Here is a 14038-nt window from a genome sequence, read left to right on the forward strand (position 1 = left end):
TTTGTTGAATTGTTTAAAAATATAACAAATTATTAATTGCAATTGGGAGTTTGATTTTTTGGTGTTACAACAGCAAAATAAAACACGAATTCACCACAATACACTAAAACACTTTTATTTACAACCATATAAGTAATGTTCATATTTCCGACTTTTTGAAGGTTGGAAAATGTCAGTTTTCTAACTTTTATTTCCCATTTCCCACCCACGGGTGGAAAGTTTACTTATGGTTTACTTCCCTCCCGTAGGCGGGAAGTAAATACAGATTTTTAAATAAGGACGAAAATATTTTTTTAAAGATTTTATTTTGATAAACTTTTATAGAAAACTCTTTTAAGCAAACTACAAGCGGTGCTACAATGTCCTATTAGGTACATTTTGTATTTAAAAGTATTAAAATAAAAAGTTTAAACCAACAAATAACTATTTATTCAAATTAATTGTTACATTCGAATTATTATATGCTTTGACACTTATGGATATACCATCTTTTTGGTTGCAGCTTCTGTAAGTTCTGGTGGACTACCAATATTAAAGTAATCTTCATTATCAGAACTCTCCGACAACATTCTGGCTTTCTATGTTATACAGGGTTGTTCACCACATACGACACGGAGTATTGTAGCTAAACGATTAGATTTTTACAAATTGTAAGTTTTGGGTTCGTTGAAGGACTATTAGAGCTACAATTTAAAAATATTTTACAAGATACAGAGTGTCCCAAATAAGTAAAAAATATCATAGTTGTATTTTTTTAAATGGAACACCCTGTATATTATTCTATTTTTGGATTCTACGATTGAAATAAAGGTAAATTTGATTAAGGTTTATCACACTTAAACCTTACCGTTTTTGAAATATTTTCAATTTTAAGAAATTGCAGTAAAAATTTTAATGTTTTATTTCTCCAAGGGTATCAAAGTTTTTAATACTAAATATTTACTGAAGATTATTTATTGATCAGATATTGTGTTGCAATAATAAAAATTTTACTACCTTATACAGAGTGTCCAAAAATTTATATTAAGTAATTACTAGCTTTAAACTGCAATAACGTGTTTAAGTTAAATGGAACACCCTGTATATTTTACGTGAATCATATGCACAATTTAATTGTCTATCAAATTTTATTATACCATTTTTTACCTATCTCTGCAACTTTTCGTAGAAAATGCATTTTCTTATAATTTAGACCTCATTTATCACTATACCCATGGAATATTTACATTTCAGATTTTTTTAAGCAACATATATGCAGAAAATGTACAAGTGGTAAATATTGCAAGCCTATTGATATACCAAAAAAACTGTTTAAATCTTTATAAAAGACTATACGAATTAAATATACCACCATTATTTCCGACCAAAAATTAGTTAATTACATACTTTTAAATTGTTTTAATTAATAAAATATTCTAAATAAATGTGGATTTGGCTCAGAAATCAAAATAATAATAAATTATGAAAATAAACGTCTCTGTTTTTATAAATCAGCATTCGTCAAAAAATTAAATAAAATTTATAAGGCCGTTACTTTTTACCACACTGTCTAATACACACACAAAATTCAGTTTTTTAGTATTTGGAGCAATTATTATTAATCAACATAAACAGTCAATTAATGTAGTCTGAATACTGGGATCATATTAATTGGTCCTTTTTAACAAAAATATTTAAACAGTTTTTCATTTTTTTTATGAAATAAGCGAGCTATATCGACAATATTAGTATCTGTACTCTTGGAAAATTTGTTACATGTTTAAAAATAATCTAAAATGTCAATATTCCATGGGTATAGTGATAAATGAGGTCTAAATTATAAGAAAATGCATTTTCTACGAAAATTTGAAGAGATAGGTAAAAAATGGTATAATACAATTTGATAGACAATTACATTGTGCATCTGATTCACGCAAAATATATAGGGTGTTCCATTTAAATTAAACACGCTATTGCCGTTTAAAGCTAGTAATTATTTAATATACATTTTTGGACACTCTGTATAAGGTAGTAAATTTTTTATGATTGCAACACAATATCTGGTCAATAAATAATCTTCAGTAAATATTTAGTATTAAAAACTTTGATACCCTTGGAGAAATAAAGCCTTAAAATTTTTACTGCAATTTCATAAAATTGAAAATATTTCAAAAACGGTAAGGTTTAAGTATGATGAACCTTAATCAAATTTATCTTTATTTTAATGGTAGAATCTAAAAATAGAATAATATACAGGGAGTTCCATTTAAAAAAATACAACTATAATATTTTTTACTTAGTTGGGACACTCTGTATCTTGTAAAAATATTTTTAAATTGTAGCTCTAATAATCCTTCAACGAACCCAAAACTTACAATTTGTAAAAATCTAATCGTTTAGCTACAATACTCCGTGTCATATGTGGTGAACAACCCTGTATAAATTCGAAAAACCGAACGAGAAATTCAAAACTGTCACTTGGTTGTTTGTATTGCTGTTGAAGGTTTGCGCCATAACAACCACGGTAACTATAGATATGGAAATGCCAAAACAGAAAACGACAAATTTTCGCATATTTATTTTTTTTTTCAAAATAAAATGCTGTCCCTATTTTTTAATTAATGATGCTGTAATAATTGTAAATAAAAATAGTATACAAACCCCGGTGTAAAGTTTCATTTCTGTTTTGAGATCTAGTTATCAAATCTCTCAACAGTAATGAAACACTTTCAACTTCGGTGTGTAATATACTACATATTACTTTTGCACTGAACGCGCATTTCGCTAACCATGTTAGCATCATCAGCAGATGATTAAACCTGATAGAGGCCATTGACAGAGGTGGGTTCAGTCGACAATTTGTTAGACCTTTTGAAGAGGATATTACTGGAAAATGTACTCTAAGGATCAGAAGAGGACCACAATAGATCTGAAAAAGTCGCAGTATAAATATTTAATATAAATTTAAAAAAATAGTGTTGTGCACAGGGCCGTATCTAGACCAACATTTCGGGGGGGGTTTGACTTGGAGGAGGGGGGGGTACAAAAGCTGCTAGGAAAAAAGCATAATAAAAAAATCGCTTTGGGCTACACTCAAATCTTTGAAATTATTGAATTAATTGAAAATAAAATTTTAAAAAAGTAACAGGTAAAAATTATTAATCTTAAAGGATAAACTGGTCTTTTCCCTGGAAAAACGATTGACTACCTCTTCGATATCGATATTTATTTCTCTATGTACGCTTAATAGAGAGAGCAAGTCCTGTCAATCGCTCCTGACCTGTAGAGTTACGTAGGAAGTCCTTCAATCGTCTTATGCCGCAACCGCACATGCGGCATTTAGCGAACTCCGAGCGCTCGTCAACTACCGAACGCTCGTGATCGGACTTCGCCTTTCCATCCACACATGCGGGCTCTGATAGCAACAAGATAGAGATAAGCGTTCGTTCTCGTCGCCGATCGAGTCGCCGAACTCCGACTTCTTCATCCACACACATAGGAAATCGGCGAAGCCCCGATCGGAGATCGCCGAATACCGCATGTGCGGTTGCGGCATTAGGGTTGAAAAAGACCTTTCTGGTGTGGCTGTTGACGCTGGTAGAGTTGCTAGGATCATTAATAAAATGTATATATTTGGAAATATACACTGGTTACACTCCGATTATCGTTTCGATGGCGTTTTTAGGTCGGTCGATGCAGGTAGCTGCTTCCATTTTTGCCGCCACAAGTCTAGTTCTGCCGCTAAAGTGTCATAGTCCAAAAAATCTTTGACTAATAGCAGAACAATAACAAACGTTAATCACGTTAATGACCAGCAAAACACACAACATTCAAAATCTTGTCCTTATCAAACTTTTGCTGTTTTAAACACTTGAATGTTGAAAGTCGAAAATTGAAAATGACATTTGCTTTCAAAGTGGAAAAGTGAGATTAGGATGTATAATGTATATTCATCAATGATTAAAGAATACAAGGACAAATAGCACCCGAAACCAAACTGTGACCATTCTTCCAAACAGTGTCGTGGCACATATTTTACTTAACATTGCCGCTTGAAGTGATATTTATATTTTTGATATTATATGTTTTCACTACGCCTATGGTGTATCGGGTGGTATCATACTAATTAATTACGAAAAAAACGTATTAAAATGTTAACAAAAGGTACATAACTAGTATCGACGTATAGTACATATCAAGTACATATAATATCAGAAAAATAATTATCGAATTCAATAAAAAAAAACGCTAAAAAGGTGTAGGGGACTGTTTATTTCCCTATAAAACGTAACTTCTGGCTCTTTCTTATCATTGCGCCTTTTACACTTGACAGCTGAACAAATTACCATTGTAATAAAGTTTATATAAAGTTCACTACAGACAACCAACTATTAAAAATCGCTAAAATTGTCGCTGATGACCAGCTGATGATTCATTCGTTATATCTAAAAAGTTAGCGTCTAAGGTCACAAATTCTGCTGCAGCCCGTATATGGGCGTTACATGTCCTTGTATTCTTTAGTCGTAGATATTCATCCATCTTGTTCTTTTTTTGTTTCGTTCTTACTTACTCAATGATCATTACTTTTTAAAAATTTTCGGCCATAATTTCGGGGGGGGTTTGAACCCCCAAAACACCCCCCCAGATACGGCCCTGGTTGTGCAACATAAAACAGATATTTATAAATATCATCGAGGATGTTTATTAAAATATATAGGCTATTATTCTATTATTGTTTATAATCATTTCACAATTACATATATTTTTCCTTAAAAGATTAAAAACCACTTAATTTTACTTAAAACGTCAGATAAGTATATTAGAAAGAACAAATGATTTTCCTGACTAATCTTCTAACATAATGGGATATTTAAGATACTTCTAGATACCAAAATAGATATTTTGTCACCTCATTATCATTATTTATTAACTATTTAGTAAACTAGAAATTTTACCACAAAATGGAATTTTTTATATGCAGATAAATTTATAATAATTACCAAATAATTTTTTAAAGTGACATTTAAAGATGAGAAGTATTTTAAAATAAATAGTTACTGACATCAGTCCAAGATAGCAATTTGTGAAAAAATATAATAATAAATTAAGTAGAAGAAATAAGATGTTTTGCACAGGGTGGTTCGACAATATTGCAAAAATTTTACAAACATTATATCTTTTATCACAGGTAAAAAAATAAAGTAAAACATTTTGTAACACTCATCAATTCATCAGAGGCATTAGAATTCCTACAATGAAAAACTGCCTTTAAACGCTGCAAAATACAGGGACTTACTTCATCTCACCATATTCCTGAAAAACCCAGAAGCAAAGGTGTTTTGCTAAAATTTAACTTCTAATGACCCTCCTAAGGATAGAGGTGATAATTATACATCGATAACCTGCCCATTGAAGCAGACGTTTCACAAGAAGTATAGCTGGCATTCTCATGGATTTTTTACTTGTGTCTAGCCCCAGCAAGGTAACTATTAAGCTTGACCAATCACGTTAGATTTTTTGACAAAAGCGGATGCAGAACAGCTGTGGCGTACGGCGTACTATATAATTTATTACAAACAAATAAAGAAAATCAATGAATATCTAAAAGACAAATATAAATTAGTAAAAACCAACAATCCCCACCAAATAACCAACTAACCAATGAATTAACACCCTCCAAATAACCACGGTAACCAAAGCTTAATAGTTGCCTTGCTGGGGCTAGACGCAATTGATTTTTTTATATTTTCTTTAGTGATTTTTTTTTTGTTATATTTTGTTTTTATATATCTGTTTTGACCGCTAGAGGGCATCAAACTTTAAAAGAATAAACACATTTTTTAAGATATTCTAAAAACCGATATTCCGATGAACTAAATGAGATTTGAGGTACTTATGTTCTGGTAAGAGTTTCAACATTTCGCTTTCACAAAACGTAAGAAAAAGTACGGGAAGGTTGGAAAGTACCCTCATCCCTACATATTAATAAATATATTTAATTTTAATAGAAATATTTTCCAACTTCACCGACAACTTATTTTTTTTTCGTAAAATGGTCCTAGTATTTACTACATTTTTTTTCTGTGCTAAAAACACGGTACATCATAATTTTTATAATTTTTTTTTCCAAAGCCAGACTTACAAAATATACAGAGAGTTTCAATATTCCGTGAACAGAGAACAAGTACGTATTTCTTGAATCTATGTCTTGAATCAAAATAAGTTAATTGCACACAATTTACTTCTATACAAAAGTGCTTAGAGGGCATTAGAGGGCATCAATCAATCAATCAAAAATAAACCAGAAAGTTAATTAATTTAAAATTTATTTATTTTTTTAAGATTTTTATGAAGCTTATTGTCAAAAATCATTTGTGATTCAAAGCGGCTCATACATTATCAAACAAATTGCGCAACACAGGCTGTTGCGCAACGAGTTACCAATGTATGGTAACGTTTGATGCGTTGCGCAGTTGTTTGATAAGTTTCAAGAATGTTTGAATTCTTTTGTGCAACAGGCGTTTGCGCAGCGCGTTATGTAGTGTATGTGTGTGTTGCGCTTCGTTGTGCAATATTTTAGTTCTTTCATCCAAATTCTTTGTTTTCTTTTTCGTTTTTTGGTATCATTGACATCATCTAGGGTATATACGATAATAATTGACGCAATGGCAATTGAGGACATGATTGTTTCTCAAACAATGCACAACTTTTAATAAAAAGTTTGATCATAATTTTATTAAGTGCATGGGTGATGCAGTTGAGCAACGGAACGTTGCGCATCACTTTGTTGCGCAACTTGTTTGATAGTGTATGGGCCGCTTAACATAAAATTCCATATTTTCGCTAACTAGATTATTAGGGCATAATACATTTTTTGCGCCTACATATATAGCTTGATGTGACAAGAAACATTTTTTGGAAGTCTCAGAAAAATATGTTTTTTTTTCAAAAAGTATGCCCAGTGGCGTTTTTTTACAAGAGACAAAAAATGTAGTAAGTAGTAAAAGGACCATTTTACGAAAAAAAAATGGATGTTGGAGAGGTTGGAAAATAATTATACTAAAATTTAAAATTTATGTAGGGGTGATGGGTATAGTTTTCACACTTCCTATACTATTTCTTAATTTTTGTGAATGCCAAATGATAAAGTGCATAGGCACTCCAAATCTCATTAAAATCCGAAGAACGGTTTTTAAAATATAGCTTCATTCAGAACCCCGCAAATAGTGGAATAAATTAGTGGTTTCAATTGCATTTTATACTTTTTAGTTTGCGATCATTCACTATGTTTAAAAAACACAATTAAAATTAATAGAATATCCTAGCAACTGCTTACTGTAGTTAGTTGTATCCATAGAGAGAGCCTAATATTTAGCTTATAAAACAATAACTTTTGATTTCTAACCACAATTTCTTTTGACGGATGATAATTAAAGGCCAAAATGACATTCCTCGCAAATTTTAAAGTATAATTAATGGAGAAGTTAAAAGTCTGTTAACTTTTTCTACAGCTTCATTCAGAACCTCGCAATTAGTGGAATTAATTAGTGGTTTTAATCACGATTTTAATTAGCATAGAAGTTTGTTCATCTAATTTGAATGTAGTCATTCAGAACGTCAAAATTAGTGGTAGGAATTTTCAATTAGTGGAAAAAGTTTGGTTTGGAACTTTTAACTTTTCCACTAATTAACTTCAAAATTTGCAAGGAATATCATTCTGGCCTTTGATTATATCATCCTTCAAGAGAAAATGGGGTCAAAATCAAAAGTTTATTGTTTTATTAGCTAAATATTACGCTTTCTCTATGGATACAACTGATTACCGCAAGCTGTTGCTAGGATATTCTATTAATTTTAATTGTGTTTTTAAGTATTGTGAATTATATTCCACTAATTGCGAGCAATGAAGCTTATCGTTTGAAGCTTATTAATTGAAAGAATTCCTACCACTAATTTTGATTTTCACATTGAAATTAAAGGAACAAATTTCTACGCTAATTGAAACCACTAATTTCTTCCACTAAGTGCGAGGTTCTGAATGAGGCTCACCTTAAAAAATGTGTTTATTTTTTGACTGAAATGTGTTTATTTGATGACCTCTAACGGACAAACGAAGCACTTTTGTATAGAGGTAAATTGTGTCCAATGAACTTATTTTGATTCCAAAAATACGTAGTCCTATGTCCACGAAATATTGGGAGATCCTGTATAAACTTAACCATTATTAACTTAAAAAATGTTAGAAACATTTTTAGTGAAATAAAGAGATTGGTATTAATCCAGTAATATTACGATTTAAACCCGACAAAATTCAGAAAGTTTTGAAAATTGGTAGGTATGTTGGGGATAGCATGAGGTTTACTAAACCGAAAAGTTCCCACCCCTAAACAGTGTGCGTCATCCCCCAGGACATCGTTTCTACCCCCATTTTGAGTTTTTTTAGATAATCTCGGCAACGGTGCAATTCTCGACAAAAATACCTATATAGAAATTTGTTCTTCATAAAATTCTCTATCAAAAAGATAATTACACTTTCTTTCTAAAGTTAATAATAAAGTGGCCAATAGGGCGCAAATATAAGGGTTGGTTATGACTAGCACTATCTGCAGTTCAATCTAATTTAAAGTTTAATGTTTAACGTTAACAAAAAGCAGTAACCACTAAATTATACTTAGAATTTTAATATACGTTCTTCTCTCACACTCCTCCACCCCTATAAAAAGGGTGATTTGTACTTATTTCCACGTCAGTCTAGAGGTAAAGTATTTGATGCGTTTTTTTAAAGTGGTATCCCCTGTAGGCCTTATCCACTAATTATCAAATGTTAACTAGTAATCTTCGTCATCTTCCACAGGTTCAACATTCAAGCATGACTGTCCATGGCAATGATAACACATTGTAGAGCAACGCAAGACTGCTCTTCTGCAGCTACATCTGTATTCGCACCCTAATTTCCATGAACATGAAATAAGCGTTAAAATAGATGCAGGGGCTGACTCTTTGTTTGCCATTGTTGGGGTTAATATACAGCCAACTTTTTTCCACCCCCAATCGGTAGGTTCGAGCATAACTCCTCTCCATGTTTGAATTTGGTGAAAAACCCGATACGAGTGTTGCCGAGCTGCAGTAGAAGTTAGTGGTAGTTTTGACAACATGACAAAGGTGTTGGCTTTACCAACAAGTTTGTTGAAGTACATAAATCGGTATTCATTATTGACAATCTGGTATAAAGCTGCTTTATTAGTTTTCCTCATTAGGCCCTTCGCATCGAAAAGAGAAAGAGGCTAATTCGAAACTAAACTACTTTTTTAACTCCAGGCTAGAATGAACGGTGCAAATAATTCTTTGAAATAGTAATGTTGAGTCAACTTGAACATCATTGCCATTAATTTTCATTGTATTGCTCAAACTAGATATCGGCTTTACACGATTTGCACGACGCACTTTTAAACTTTTAAATAAAATCCCATCTTTAACATTTGATAATTAGTGGATTAGGCCTACAAGGGATACCACTGTAAAAAAACGCATCAAATACTTTACTTCTAGGGTGACGTGGAAATAAGTACAAATCACCCTTTTTATAGGGGTGGAGGAGTGTGAGAGAAGAACGTAATTAAAATTCTAAGTATAATTTAGTGGTTACTGCTTTATGTTAGCGTTAAACATTAAACTTTAAATTAGATTGAACTGCAGATAGTGCTAGTCATAACAAACCCTTATATTTGCGCCCTATTTGCCACTTTATTATTAACTTTAGAAACAAAGTGTAATTATCTTTTTCATAGAGAATTTTATCAAGAACAATTTTCTATATATTTATATATTTTAACTTACTTACTATATAAGGTATTTTTGTCGAGAATTGCACCGTCGGCGAGATTATCTAAAAAAACTCAAAATGGGGGTAGAAACGATGTCCTGGGGGATGACACACACTATTTAGGGGTGGGAACTTTTCAGTTTATTAATACATACCTATGATGTCCTGATTATTTCCATCAATTTTGAAAACTTTATGAATTTTGTCGGATATATCGCAATTTGAGCCATAATATTACTGAACTATATTTACGTTATCTGTTTTTGTTTCTGTCATCGTCTGTCGAAATCTTGTCTGAGTCTCTAAAGTATGGTACACACCGGGTTTTTTTCAAAAAATGAACCCGGAACCTGATTGAAAGGTATAGACCGAGGGGTGTCTCACTTGGGTAAAATGTACATGTACTGCCAAAATTTCATTTTACTGCCCAGCAACTGCCAGTGACTGTGAAGAAGACTGCCTATGTCTACCTTATAATCATAGTCGACTAATGCCAACGACTGCCAGCGAAAATGTACAGGGTGGGTCAAATTGGACGCTTTTAAAGGGAAACACCCTTTTCTGTAGGAGATAGACGAAAAGTAATATCGGTGACTGGAGCTCAATTTTCATCAAAAACGTGATGGTGAAAACCGCACATCAATATCTCTTAGCGTTTCGGAGTTACGGGGTGTTTTTCAAAAATGTGCATTTTTAGCAAAAAATCGCTGTAACTTTTTTGCTATGGAAAATTTTGTATTTTAATGAAAACATTTCCAAAGCACCTTTTTACGTAGAATTTAATGGTTAAGTATAATTTTTTTAAAATTAATAATTTAAGAGTTATCAACAGAAAAATTGATTTTTTATTTGGGACACCGTGCATATTTTTAATTAACTGAAAAGAACTTAAAATTACCTTTCCAAAAATATAGCACACTTGATATTTTGTTATAATCCCCTTCGGATTACAGCACCGCCTCAGAACGCTGAAGTTATCGGCAAATGCCTATGGGTCTAATCCTATTAGTCCGGCAGCAGAACCCGGATTTTTCCCTGAAGTGCCAATTGTGGGATTAAGTTTTTTTATGACGGATTATTATAGATCTATATGTCTATTTTCCATATCCGGCTGATGACAAGCTGTCACCCTTGGGGAAATCCAGATATACAGAGTGTTCCAAAATATAAGACATAAAAATGTATTCGATAGGTTTTTAAGCTTTAGGCCTTAATTTTTGTGTGGGTTGGTCAATTTATGGCATTTATACTAAATAGAGGCTTACCTTTTAGTGGAGTGCCCAGAGACTTTTACCTCTGAATTCAATTACTGTGAATGTATTAACGTGAAACCTTCTGTATTGTGTTTTATAGATAAAAGACTAAAATGTTTACCCATTTTTTTTTGTTGCTTTTAATTTTTTATTTTAGTAATTTTAGTAAATTCTTAATTATTTTCTTCTTAATATTTTGATTTTTTTAATTAGTTTTCTAAGTAAATTTATTGAAATAAATAAATCTAATGCATAAGCTATACCTATTCTGCCTTTCGAAATCGAATTATACAGGGTGGCGCATCATAATATGACACGGTTTTTGCAAGGAGAACAAAAGTTTGTATTGAAGAGAAATTTTGTGAGCTTATGTAAGTCAATTTAAAGCATTTTCTAAAATTATGTAGAGTTCTACAGGGTGCCCCCAAAAAAGTGACACATCAAAGTTATGTTTTTTGTAATGAAACACCCTATATATTAATTGATTTTTGGATTCTAGTAAAAAAATAATGGTTTGTTTCATTAGAAAAGTATATGACTAAAATGTATAGTTTTTGAAATACATTCACCGGCAAAAAAATGGGCACCTTAAAACTTTGATGTATTTTAAGGTTAATATATTTTATTTTAATGGGCCTATTTTGATGATTTTTTAAGCAGTGTGTTGATAAATTATTGAACTTTTTAGTATCTTTTTCTAAATTAAAAAGAAACTCCTCATCTGTTAATTATACAAGGGAAAACAAAATGTTAATATTTTGGTGAAAGTTTGAAACACCCTGTGAAATATGTTAAAACAGCAAGAAATTTAAAAATTATTTTATCATCTAGATATATCCTTTCTCGATGGTTTGTTTTTTGGTTTATCTCATTAGCTTTATTTTTGTTGGAAATATTCGGTTTCAAAATGGCACTAACATTTTTTCGTAATTTTTACATTAAGACCATGCCTTTGCTTTTGGGCCTAATCAACACATCTAGTAAGTTCTGGTCCCGAAGTAAGCCTTCTTGGCATAATATTTGCTTCATTTAATCTTCTTCTTGTAGTCCGTTAGTTAATATGTACGATCCTTAAGTGCAATTCATTATCAATTTGAAAAGCTGGTAAACGGCGGTTTCTTAGCGATAATAAACTTACAATAAGTCGATCGTCTCGATTAGAAGTTCTCATACGAAGGTTCCTGGACATCTAGATTGACGTCCTCATGGACGTGGTCATAATTCAAAGATCATTTAGTATACTCTATGGTATTAAGGTATTTTTGCAACCGGAATTTTATAGCAAATTCACTGAACTCGAATAAATAAATGATATATATATTTGACTCACCCTGTATATCTGTAAAAATATTTTTGAAATGTGAACTACCATTAAACATATATTTTGTAAAAGGTTTGGAGTGAAAATCCTGATAGGAACCCTGATACAAAGCTTTTCCGGAATACAACCGAATTAAACCAGCCATCTTGTATGTATGCATTTGTATATATGTATGTGTGTTTATTTAAATACTAAAGTGAAAGCAACGAATTTAAATGGGTAAACTTTGTAATATATCTTATTAACAATACAATGCAAAAAGTTTTATAAAAATTCGTTCACAGTAGATGAATTCCGAGGTTTGTATCGCATAAGGGCTTAAAGCACTCCACTATTTATAGCATAAAAATAATAATCATTATTATTTGCAATATACAGGGTGATTTAAAAAAAACTTATACCTACATTTTCCGATTAATATCTTTCTTGTTTTTAGAAATTTGTATCTTAAATTCAATTCAACAATCATTACTGGTATTAATAATTTCATGTTAAAGTTCGTAGATCTTTGAATTACCGATGATTTTGTGTTTCCATTTCAAAGATTCTGTGAAATGTTTAACACACATTTTTAATAATTTAGGATAATGCAATAACATTACAGTTGCTGATACTTTTAGTTTGTAACCTAAAGTATCAGTAAAAAGAAATAATATAAATATCATAAATATTTTCATAAGGCTCCATTAACTTAATTTTATTACTTACATAATTATTTATATTATATATAGTTATACTAAATATATCTTTTTCAGGGTGATGAAGGAAAATTCTTAGTTTGCCGATATCAGTGTCCTTAATTAAAGCCTAATAATTTATAAGCCCTGCAGTTCGCAGTTGCAAGCTATAGTTGGCCGTTCCAAGTTCATGAAATTTTAAATCTGATGGAACGGCCGACTGCGACTACTGACTGCAAACTGCAGAGCTTATAATTTAGATTTAAAGGCCTATCCCAAGGCAGAAAGATAACAGTGATTTCTCCTTCAGATTAAAATTTGATTGTAACAATAATACCTATTATATATTTTCGTTTTAAATGATGCTCACAGCCAGAATTTTTTTGCATTACAGCCGACGCTGTTCAAAGCCTACTTATTTAAAGTGGGCGAATTTTTATAAACTCTATATCTCGAAGAGGAATCGAGCAAAATATCAAGTCTTCTATATTTTTGGAAAGGTAATTTTAAATTATTTTCAATAAATTAAAAATATACAGGGTGTTCCATATAAAAAATCAAATTTTCTGTTGATAATTCTTAAATAATTAATTTTAAAAAAATTAATCTCAAATCATTACATTCTACGTAAAAAGGTGCCCTGGAAATGTTTTCATAAAAATACAAAATTTCCCATAGCAAAAAAGTTACAGCGATTTGTTAAAAATGCATATTTTTGAATAACACCCCGTAACTCCGGAACGGTAACTGATATCGATGTGTGGTTTTCACCACCATATTTTTGATAAAATTGAGCTCCAGACACCGATATTAGTTTTCATCTATCTTCTATAGAAAAGGGTGTTTCCCTGTAAAAGCGTCCAATTTGGTCTACCCTGTACATGTAATTCCACCAGTAAGACGAATATGCACGTATGTAATATGCACGTATGTACCACACGTATGTGCCTTGGAAATGTTTTCATAAAAATACAAAATTTCCCAT

Source organism: Sitophilus oryzae, unplaced genomic scaffold (genome assembly GCF_002938485.1).
Source record: "Sitophilus oryzae breed Bouriz unplaced genomic scaffold, Soryzae_2.0 scaffold_1396_pilon_pilon, whole genome shotgun sequence".
Lineage (NCBI taxonomy): Eukaryota > Metazoa > Arthropoda > Insecta > Coleoptera > Curculionidae > Sitophilus > Sitophilus oryzae.